Source organism: Dioscorea cayenensis, unplaced genomic scaffold (genome assembly GCF_009730915.1).
Source record: "Dioscorea cayenensis subsp. rotundata cultivar TDr96_F1 unplaced genomic scaffold, TDr96_F1_v2_PseudoChromosome.rev07_lg8_w22 25.fasta BLBR01000767.1, whole genome shotgun sequence".
NCBI lineage: Eukaryota > Viridiplantae > Streptophyta > Magnoliopsida > Dioscoreales > Dioscoreaceae > Dioscorea > Dioscorea cayenensis.
Window position 1 is genome coordinate 74,321 of NW_024087158.1, and position 12,005 is coordinate 86,325.

The window sequence follows — 12,005 nt, forward strand, 5'->3', positions numbered from 1 at the left end:
TGGTATAGTTCTCCTGGGCGTCTGTCAGTGTTTTGCTAGCATAGTATATGGGATGGAAATGCTTGTCTCTTCGTTGCCCAAGGACTGCACCCACTGCAAAATCACTTGCATCACACATTAATTCAAATGGAGAATCCCAATCTGGAGCTACCATTATAGGTGCTTGGGTGAGTTTTTCTTTGAGTGTGATAAAAGCTTTCATGCAGTCATCGTCAAACTTGAATGGTATATCTTTTTCCAACAACTTTGTTAGAGGCCTAGCAATTTTGGCGAAGTCCCTGATGAACCTTCTATAAAAACCTGCATGTCCCAGAAAACTCCTGATAGCTTTCACTGAGGTTGGAGGAGGCAGCTTCTCTATTACGGCGATCTTTGCTTTATCTACCTCGATTCCTTCATTGGAAATTCTGTGACCCAGGACTATCCCTTCTTGAACCATAAAGTGACATTTCTCCCAACTTAGTACGAGGTTGGTCTCCTCACACCGAGCAAGAACACGTTCTAGATTCTTAAGGCATAGCTCAAAGGAGTCACCAAACACAGAGAAATCATCCATGAACACTTCCATAAAGTCTTCCACCATATCTTCAAAAATTGCCATCATGCATCTCTGAAAAGTGGCGGGGGCATTGCATAGGCCAAAAGGCATGCGGCGGTATGCAAATGTTCCATAAGGGCATGTGAATGTAGTTTTTTCTTGGTCTTCTGGTGCAATGGGAATTTGAAAATATCCTGAAAAGCCATCCAGAAAACAGTAGTATGAATGCCCAGCAAGCCTCTCAAGCATCTGGTCAATAAACGGTAGTGGGAAATGGTCCTTTCGGGTGGCATCGTTCAATTTTCTGTAGTCAATACAGACACGCCACCCTGTGATTGTTCGAGTAGGAATTAACTCATTCTTATCATTGGTGATCACAGTCATCCCCCCTTTTTTTGGTACTACTTGCACTGGGCTCACCCATTCACTGTCAGAAATTGGATAGATAATGCCTGCATCAAGAAGTTTGATGACTTCAGCTTTCACGACTTCCTTCATGTTTGGATTCAGTCTTCTTTGTGGTAGGGCTGACGGTTTATGATCATCCTCCATCAAAATCTTGTGAGTGCAGAATGAAGGACTTATCCCCTTAATGTCAGCTATCTTCCAAGCAATTGCATTTTTGTGTTTTTTTAAGACATTCACCAAATCTCGCTTTTGTCCAACTGTAAGATTTGAGGATATGATAACTGGAAGCTGAGTTCCCTCTCCAAGGAAAGCATATTCAAGGTGCTCAGGTAGCTTCTTCAATTCTAGTTCAGGTGCTTCCACTATTGACGGTCTCAGATTTTTATTTGTCAGCATATCACTTTGTTCTGGCTCCTCTTCTTTACGCAAATCTTTGAGCTTTCATCAGAACTATCATTAATGCCATACACAGATTGCACAATAGCCTCAGTTTCTTTCCCCTGATCTCTGCTAGATTCATCTACCGAAATCGATTGAGATGCTTGCAGTTTTGCTATGTCCGATGCTGGATAAGTCGGTAGAAATCTCGACTTCTTCTTTTGTTGGAACTCTACCATAATTCATGAAGTCTGTAAGCATGGCTTTCCAAATATTATTTTTCAAATCTGCATGTAGAGTCTTCCCATGGTTTGAACCTGCACGTTGCATTGTCTTGTATGTGGAGTAAATGATGCAAAGGCGGCATCCAATCATTCCAGATATCAACCATAGCCTGCTCATTCCCTTGTATACATCCCATACCTGCTATAATGAACTTCCTTCAATTTCACTGTCTGATATAATTAGGTTTGATGGATTCGCTCCTGTCATGCACCGTACCTCGCAAAGTCAAGAAAAATAAAGAAAGTTAACTCAAAAAGAAGTAAGACAAATGAAAAGAAAGAAATAAAAGAAAAGAAAAAATGGTTAGAGCAATAAGCTAGAAGTTTCCTAGAATTCCTTAATGTTCCCCGGCAACGGCGCCAAAAACTTGATTGATTGCCCGCAAGTGTACGGGGTCGCCAAGTAATACCTTGAGCAAAAGCCCAAGGATCGTATTCCACGGGGTTAAGGAGCTCCTATTACTCCTCCATCACTCACTTTCTAACCTTACAATTCAAGCATGGTATACTAATCTAATACAAGCAAGATTGTAAATAAAAACACAAGTGTAACAACTCCAAGTCAAGCAAGAAAAATCACAAGAGCAATGATGATAAGAATAGGCCTAGGGATGAGGATTCCCAAGAGGGGTCATCAAGATATAAGGATGCATGAAAATACATGGCACGGGTGATTTAGACCGACGGACCTCAACAATAGTTCAACCCCAATTTCTCGTGGCTAAACCCTAATCCCATACAAATGATGACAAGGATCTCTCCTTAATCACATTCCCTACGATTGCATTAAGTGAATGGAGATCACGCAACAAGGACACACTTAAGTTAAGTTTATCCTCATGGTTCGGAGGGGCTACCTACACCCAATTTCTCGGCATGTTGGTCAACAAATACCCCTATTAGCTCATTAACGATCTAGTACACGCGAGTAGGTCACATCTACATGTACAACTCAAACAAGAACTAAGGATTTCTCCACATAATAGTTCTAGGCATGAAACACAATGAGCCAAATCATAAATCACACCAATGCATATCAAATATAAATGTAGCATCCAAAATACAAGATGAACCCCCCAAGGTTCACCTACATCCAGCGGCCTTGGGGGTCTAGTGTGCCATCATACAAATAAGTATCTCAAACACAACAAAAAGCAAGAAGTAAATGCATAAATGACACTCCCTAGTCCGAATGATGAAGAGGAGAGAGAATGCCGGCGAATGATGCTTCTTCTAGCCCTAGAGATGCCGAATGCTTCTCCTCCTTTGATGATGAGGCTTCCCCTTTAAGTTCAAGCCCTTGATCTTCCCAAGCTTCAAGCCAAACTCTCCCAAATAATGGTGTCTTCGTTTCTCTCCTTCCTCCAAGTGATGGCTGCCAAAAACTCCTCAAAAGTCTGCCCTAGAGTCTCCAAGAAGTCCAGCCAAAAAGTCCCCCATCTTTCTCCAAAAATCCCTCTATATACCACTCATCATACCCCCTTGATGGCCTCCATCCCGAGTGCTATACCACTCCCTATGGCCCCCTTGATGGCCTCCATCCCGAGTGCTATACCACTCCCTATGGCCCTCTTGATGGCCTCCATCCCGAGTGCTATACCACTCGCTATGGAGCTCAACATTGACACTATTTGGGGTAGGCAAACTCCATCAAGTAAATATCTTCTATTATAGCTACAGTGATCATCCCGGGCTCTATACCGGGCAGCATTGAGGCCGTATGCCATGATCCAAATCATGACTTGAAACTCTCCAGGTGCTACAGTGACAGCTACAGTAACGTGCTACAGTTCGATGCTACAGTACTTCCAGCTACAGTACTACGCCCTGGTTTTCTTCTCTTTTTCACCCGAATCATATCCTCGTGTCATCCATGGTGTTCCCGTGCCCTGCAAAGCAAATAACACACGATTAAGCACAAAACGGGCATCAATTCTAATGAAAATACATGCTAGAGGTAACAAATACATACACTCAAATACGTACATTTAGACACTTATCACTCACCCAAGCCTAGCTTTTGAAAGAAGGTGTATGGCATAATGTTGATACTGGCCCCTGAGTCTGCCAATGTCATTTCCTCACCTAGATTGCCAATATTACACGTAATGATAAAGCTAACCAAGACTTTCTTCTTGATCTGCATGTTCTTTTGCAATACCGCCGAGCATGAAGCATCTAAAATCACTGAAGCACTTTCCTCCAACTTCCTCTTGTTAGTCAACAAGTCTTTCATGAACTTCCCATACTTAGGCATTTGGGCCAATGCCACAATAAAAGGAATATTAATGTGGAGTTGCTTGAACAAACTCATGAACTTCTTGTACTGTTCATCCCCTTGGTCATTTTTCAATCTAGAAGGATAAGGGATTCTTGGCTTGAAAGGTGGGGGTGCCACCTCTTTCTCTTTGCTTGTTCCCTCTTCTACCTCTATAACCTCGGGTGCGTGTTCTTTTGGCTTCTCACTCGGAAGCCTATCTTCAACCTCATGACCACTTCTCAAAGTGATCGCCTTTACGTGCTCTCTAAGCTTCTCAGAGAGAGACTTCGCAATTTGCCCCACTTGATTTTCAAGGTTATGCAAAGAGGCGGTGTGGTTGCGAAATGCAGCCCCGACTGATTCAAACCTTGTATTTGCAGATTGCACAAATCGAGTCAAGTGCTTCTCTAAGTCATTCATTCCAGTTTCCAAACCTGAGACTCTGTTTTCCACCTGAGGGGCTTGTTGTTGTTGTTGGAAACGTGGTGGACCCATGGCCTTTTGTGGACCCTGATTACTCCATGAGAAATTGGGATGATTCTTCCAACTGGGATTGTAGGTATTGCTATATGGGTTTCCTTTAGGTCCCATGCTATTACCTACAAAATTAACATTCTCCAACGAAGAAACATCACCGATAGAGATCGGGCAATCGGAGGGAGCATGTCCTCCACCACACCCGGTGCAATTAGTCATGGCCGCCACTCTATTTGAAGTTAGAAGATCTAACTTCTTACTCGAATTTTCTACTTGAGCTGCCAATGAAGTTACCGCATCTATTTTATAGAGACCGGCCACTTTTTTCTTCTCCCTAGCATTCCACTGGTAGCTGTTTAACCCCATTTATTCAATTAACTGACGGGCCTCATCGGGGGTCTTGCTACCTAATGTACCTTCTGCTGTCGCATCTAAGAGTTGTCTTATACTTGGATTCAAACCATTATAAAAGGACTGAACAATCATCCACTCTGGGAATCCTTGTTGCGGGCACTTTCTCAGGAGGTCCTTGAACCTTTCCCATGTCTCGAATCGAGACTCCAATTCCACCTGAACAAAGGATGAGATCTCGTTCTTAAGCTTTGCAGATTTTCTGGGAGGGAAATAATGGGCCAGAAAAGCTTCTACTATCTCCTCCCACGTGGTAATTGACGCTTTAGAGAAAATGGGAAGGCTCGCAACTTGATTACATCATCCGTCACCCCGTTTATCTTCAACATATCATATACCTCAAGAAAGCTCTCTATATGACTGTTTGGATCTTTATCGGCCAAACCATTGAATTTTGTGGATTGCTGCAATATGTGGATGAATGCAGGCTTCAGTTCGAAGTTCTTAGCTGCAATCGGGGGACGCACAATACTCGACTGTGTCCGCAACACTGAAGATCTGGCATAATCGGATAATATTCGCTGTTGCTCATTATGTTTTGCCATGTTTTCAGATTCTTCCACTTCCAAATCAGCTAAATTAGACTGTTCTTGCACAGGCTCTTTCCCTTTTCTTCTAAGTGTACGTTCAAGCTCAGGATCTCCTTTAATCAATATTGAGGGATTCCCTCGGGTTATAGCCTAGAGCTGCACCCAAAAAGAAAGAAAAAGAAATCCGAACGATGATAGAATAAGAAGATATGAAATAGAATGTATTATGAAATAGCTAAGAAAACAAAGTGCAAAGTATCTCTAAACGCCTACTCCACGGCAACGGCGCCAAAAACTTGACAAGGTCCCCTTGCGTATATCCCGCAAGTGCACGGGTTTGTCGAAGTAATAATCCCGGATGAGCGGGTATCGAATCCACAGGGAGTAGGGAATAAAAATACTTAATCCACTTCTTAGCTATGTGAAAGATCAGTAGTGATAAGTGTGACAATGATTCAATTCTCAAAAGTAAAAACAACAAGTAAGAGAGCACGAGTAAAGGAGGAGGTAAGGCAATTGATAAAGGAGGAGGTAAGACAATCATTCAAGTGCAAGAACCCTGTATTATGCTTCCTAATCAATGCAATGAGCTCTAGGGATTCCAAGTGATAAATCTCTTCCTAATTATAGACCAAACCCTTTGGTCCAGGTCGAAGGTCCCTAACCACGATTAACCCCTATACTAAGATCGCCTCAACGCTTCACTCCGTTGCATGCACAACTAAGCCCCAGCGGAGGATCATCCCTTAGACCATTCACTCTATTATGGCCACAAAGAACTCGAGGAACGGAGGTAGAATCTATCACACCGGAACGGAAATGGGACGCTCCTGTACCTCTCGACTCACCCTCTCAACCCTCTCCAACCTAGCTTTGTCTAACACTCGTGGTGTGTCACTCACTCACAAGGTTACCAACAAGAACTCTTAACCCGGTGTCACTCTAGGGAAAATATTCATACAATCAAGCATTCAAGGTTGGAACTCACAACAAACATCAATTAATTGAAAGCATAATAAAGAGATTCAATGAAACAAATGCATCCTAGGGTTCACAAATACACAAGTACTCACTAGGGGTTTAGCTCTCCATGGAGCTAAGTACAATCAAAGAAATAGAATGTAAAATCAATGAATCCATAGAGAAACCCCCTCGATAGTCATGTCGATGGTCTTGTGGAAAGTCCTCTACTCGTCGTCCAAGGATCCCCTTGTCCGGTATAGGATACGCCTCGATGGAAGCTCCCCTACCAACCTTCTTCCAAAGGAATGACGATGTCGGAGCCATAGAACCTCTCCAAAACCCTAGCCAATACCTCTCAAAACCCTAGCCGAAACCCTATCTCAAGTTGGGGAAAAAATGGAGAAAAGAATGCTAAAATCGGGGCTAAATCGGCTTTAAATAGGGTTGGAATCGAGAATCCACACGCCCCTGTGGAATTTCTGCACGGGCGTGGATAATTTCCACACGCCCGTCTGGATTCTCTGGAATTGTGATTTTTGGCCAGCTATGAACAGTGCTACTACAGTACTTTTCCTACGGTGCTCTGCTATAGTACCTGGCCTAAAATACTTCCCGAGTCCATACTTTCATCGAGGTGACACAAACGGGCACACGTTCACGTCGTGGATCGCTTTACTTCTTTAATGACGGACAAGTTGGTGGAGATCTTGTTCTATGTGCATAAGTCGGAATCCTTGAGTATGACTGCCCTTGTACCCCTCCAAATGGTTGTGCTAACTCAAATACGAGGAGGTTGGCACACACTCTAGCATCTCACACCTGACCTATGTCTTCGCGTTTGAACCTTAGCAAGATTTCCTCCAAAATCGGTGCATTATGATCCACATTGGTTTCTTTCCTTCATACTCGGCCTCACAACCCTACCTGCATAAAAGTAACATAAAAACACACATATTAGTGTATTGAGAGGAAACAACGCTTCGCATTCATATCGCACAAGCACTTATTAGGGATGCAGTGGGGGATTCCGCAACAATGGTGATAGAGACCTCAGGGTGCCCGAGTACCTTTTTAGGAACCTATGATCATATTGAGAGGCTCGAGAGCACTGTGAATGTTTTATGGTCTGAGATCATCAAGATTCGGGTGATATAGTCAGCACAGTATACTGAGATGGTGGCCCATTTCAATGTGTTACATCAGTTACAGATTGGCAGACCTACGGCCCCTCCAGCATCATAATCACCACCTCCACTGGCACCCTTTGATCTAGCACTAGCATCAGCAGTGGAGCAGTGACCTAACGACACTGACACTTGATTTTGCTTTTTATTTCTTTTCTTTTGTATTTTATTTCGGACTTGTATACTCAGAAAGTAATTTCCTTCTGATGAGTGCTTGTGTGATAAGAATACGATGTGTTCTTTCCTTATGATGAGCATTACTTTTCTTTGGTTTTAATGCTAATATGTGTGCATTTATGTTACTTTCATGCATATAGGGTTGTGAAGCCAAAGGTAAGAGAAAGAAGCCAATGTAGATCGTAAATGCATTATTTGGAGGAAATCTTGACAATGTTCAAATAGGAAGACATAAGTTGAGTTTGAAATGCGGGAATGTATGCCAACCTCCTCGTATTTAAGTTAGCACAACGATTTGGAGGGGCACAGGGGCAGTCACATTCAAGCATTACCGGCTTGTGCATGTATAGCAAGATCTCCGCCAACATGTTCGTTATTGAAGTAGCAAAGCGATCTACGACATAAACATGTGCTTGTTTACGTTACTGATAAACGCCTAAATGTACGTATTTTATACGTATTAATCTTGTATTACTTGTGTATATTTTAATGAATTGATGCCCGTTTAAGTGTAATTTGGTTATTTCGGTGTTGTAGATCTTAAAAGAGTTGAACGAAGCTCAAAAATGCAAATTGGATGAATTCGACACCAAAAACTGTATTTTTGGGGTTTTAGTACTGGAGCGTTACTGTAGTAGGGTTACTATTCATACTGCGGGCATTTGGCTATGAGCTTCACAGGCTCCATGCGCCCGCATGGGTGCCCGTGAGGTTTGCTGGAATTTCACAACCCTCGGCGATAGCGTAAAACAATGCAGTAGAGCACTATAGCAAAATCACTGTAGATGAGTACTCTAGCACCGACACATTTCTTGGCGAAATGCCAATGAGCTTCACGGGCTCCATGCGCCCGCATGGAGCTCGTATGGACCTGACTTGATATAAAAGGAGGCTGATTTTCTAGGGCAATGGATGGACCTTTTGGGGGGGCAATTTTCTCTTTGGCCTCTTAGGCCGCCGCCCCACTCTTCCCACCGGCGATCAACTACGCAAGACTTCACCAAGAGGGAGGCAAGCTTTGGAGGAGAAGATTGGGAGAAGATCCTAGGCATTCAAGGCATCATTTGAGGGGAGATCCCTTCAAATCTTCAAGATCTTCACCATCCAAGGGGATCTAAAGCTAGAGGGAGCAGTTCTTACTTCTTTTCTTGTTTATTTGTTCCTTCGACTTGTATGAGTGGTCCTCTATCATGAGGCACTAACTTATTTGTGATTTGGATATGATGAACTCTAGGGTTGATTGTTTGTAATTTGGATGATCATCTTCATTGATGCTTTGTTAAATATTGTATTTTTTTTATGGAATCTTGTAGTTTGTGGTTCAAGCCTTGTGTACTTTGATGTGTTCATTTGCATGAGAACTCTGTATTTCAACTTCTAGGTTGTACTTGGTTGCGTGACCATTGCCCTTGTACTAGACGCACTTGGCTTGGAAGGGATCCATGTACAGATTCACCGTGACCATCGGGTATTTTGTACCCCTCCAACAATTAGGGTTGGACCTAGTTTGAGTATCGACCCTGATTAGTGATTTCCCTGAGTGTAATGCAATCATACGAGGATTGAGCGGAAGCCATTCTGACCCAATACTTGTATGGGATTAGGATTCAATTGCCGTGACCATCAGGTTGAGCTAATTTAGGATTCTCTTGGCCGACTACCATCTTGCATTTCATCCTAAATTCAGGATCTAATGACAACACTAGGGGGATTCATTGTCCAAATTACTCCCTTCACTGTTTGATTCTCCCTTGAGTTCGTATTGTGTGTAGTAGTACCCCGGATTTCATTGTAGTTAATTCTTTCTCTTTTTATAATTACTATTCATCTTTTGTAGTTTTAGGCTAGGAAATAAACGAAAGGGAAGTAATAGCAGCTCCTTGGGTCCAGGGAATACGACCCTCTCATTCTCGCACGAGAGGTATTACTTGACGACTCCATGCACTTGTGGATCTCGCACCAGTTACCTCGATGAAAGCATGGATTCGGGAGTGTTTCAGGCCGGCATTACAGCAGGGCACTATGGCAAACACTGCAGCAAAACACTATAGCAGGTATTGTTCACAGTCGCCCGAAGAAGGATGAAAACAAGGAATCCACACCGGCGTGCATAAATTCCACACGGCCATGCGAAAAATCCACATGGGCTACCACATGGGCATGTGGATTCCCAATTCTAGCCCTATTTAAAGCCGATTTCAGCCCCGATTTCAGAATTCTTTTTCTCCAACTTTTTCCTAACTTGAGAGAGGGTTGCGGCTAAGGTTTAGAGAGCTATTGGCTAGGGATTTCGAGAGGTTCTACGGCTCTGACATCACGCTCCATTAGGAAGAAGGTTAGTAGGAGAGCTTTTGTCGGCACCGATAAGGCTAGGTGTATCCTAGGCCGGACAAAGGGACCCTTGGACGAGTAGAGGACTCTCCACAAGACCATCGCAATGACTATCGAGGGGGCTTTCTATGGATTCTTTGCTTTTACATTTGAGTTCATTGATTTTAATTAGCTCCATGGAAAGCTAAACCCCCTAGTGGGTACTTGGGTATTTGAAAACCGTAGGATGTATTCGTTTCATTGAATCTCTTTATCATGCTTTCAATTAATTGAAGTTTTATTTGAGTTCCAATCTTTAATGTTTGATTATATGAATACTCCCTTAGAGTGACAATAGGGTTGAGAGTTCTTGTTGGTAACCCTTGTGAGTGAGTGACACACCACGAGATTTAGGCAAAGATAGATTGGAGAGGGTTGAGAGGGTGAGTCGAAAAGTAGCGGAGTGTCCCCTTTCCCCTTTTGTGTGATTTATTCTACCTCCATTTTCTCAGGTTCTCTGCGGTCATAGTAGTGTGAATGGGCTAAAGTTTGACCTTCCGCTGGGGCTTAGTTGTGGGTGCAACAGAGTGAAGCGTTGAAGTGATTTTAGCACCTAGGGCTTAATTGTGGCTAGGGACCTTCCACCTGGAACAAAGGGTTAGGTCTACATCTAGAAAGGGGATTTATCACTTAGAATCCCTAGAACTCATTGCAATTCTATATAAGTGCAAGGTTGAGTGGTTATTCAATTTCTCCTCCGGGACATGTATAGACATAGGCATGGTTGACCTTAGATTTGCGACAATGTATTTAAGGATCTCCTCGACTCATTATTGCATTAGTTAGGAAGTATAATAGAGGGTTCTTGCACATGAAATGATTATTCTAGGCGGAGCAATATCCAGGTACCCCATTTGTATCGATTGCCTTACCTTCTCCTTTACTTGAGCTCTCTTTATTGTTCTTTTACTTTTGTTATTTCACATCTTGTCACATATATCACTATTCATCTTTCACTTAGTTAAGAAATAATTCAAGTGTTTTTATTCCCTATTCCCTGTGGATACAATACCCCACTCATCTAGGATTTTATTACTTCGATAAACTGGTTCACTTGCGGAACATACGAGTTTAAGTTCTGATTTTTGTTTTCTTACTTTTTGGTGCAGTGCAGGTTATAACCAGTGGGAACCCCTCAATAATAATTTAAGGAGATCCCGAGCTTGAACGTACACTTAGAAAAAAGGGAAAGAACCGGTGCAAGAACTGTCTAATATAGCTTATTTGGAAGTAGAAAAATCTAAAAACATGGCAGAACAAAATGAGCAACAGCGGACATTATCCAATAATGCCAGACCTTCAATATTGGGGACACAATCGAGTATTGCGCGTCCCCCGATTACAGCTCAATACTTTAAGCTTAAGACGGCAGTCATCCACATGTTGCAGCAATCCACACAGTTCAATGGTTTGGCCGATGAGGATCCAAACAGTCATATAGAGAACATTCTCAAAGTGTGTGATATGCTTAAGATAAATAGGATGACAGATAATCCAATCAAGTTGAGAGCCTTCCCATTTTCCTGAAAGGGGAGAGCAAAGCAGTGGCTACTCTCATTACCTAGAGCATCGATTACCACATAGGAGGAGATGGTGAAGCTTTTCTAGCCCGTTATTTCCCTACCAGAAAATCTGCAAAGCTTAGGAATAAGATCTCATCCTTTGTATAGTCAGAATTGGAGTCTCTATTTTTAATGTGGGAAAGGTTCAAGGAGCTCCTAAGAAAGTGCCCACAACATGGATTCCCAAAGAGGATGATTGTTCAGACCTTTTACAATGGATTGAATCCGAGTACAAGGCAACTCTTGGATGCGGCATCAGGAGGTACCTTAGGTAGCCAGACCCCCGGTGAGGCCCGTCAACTTATTGAAGAAATGGGGTTAAATAGCTGCCAATGGAAGTCTAGGAAAAAGAAAAAGATGGCCGGGCTCCATTAGATAGACGCAGTCACTTCATTGCCGGCTCAAGTGGAATCATTGAGTAAGAAGTTAGATCTTCTATCTTTGAATAGAGTTGTGGTCGTGA

The 12,005-nt window shown here is 42.7% G+C and overlaps 2 non-coding genes across 2 annotated transcripts; one reads left to right on the forward strand and one right to left on the reverse strand.

Annotated features, from left to right (window-relative positions):
* Window positions 1–4,841: 4,841 nt before the first annotated feature.
* LOC120254949 lies at window positions 4,842–4,948 on the forward strand. The gene has a single exon (XR_005534830.1). It is a non-coding gene; the product is annotated as a small nucleolar RNA R71 (small nucleolar RNA).
* Window positions 4,949–11,617: 6,669 nt separating this feature from the next.
* LOC120254946 lies at window positions 11,618–11,724 on the reverse strand. Its single transcript, XR_005534827.1, has one exon. It is a non-coding gene; the product is annotated as a small nucleolar RNA R71 (small nucleolar RNA).
* Window positions 11,725–12,005: the final 281 nt, after the last annotated feature.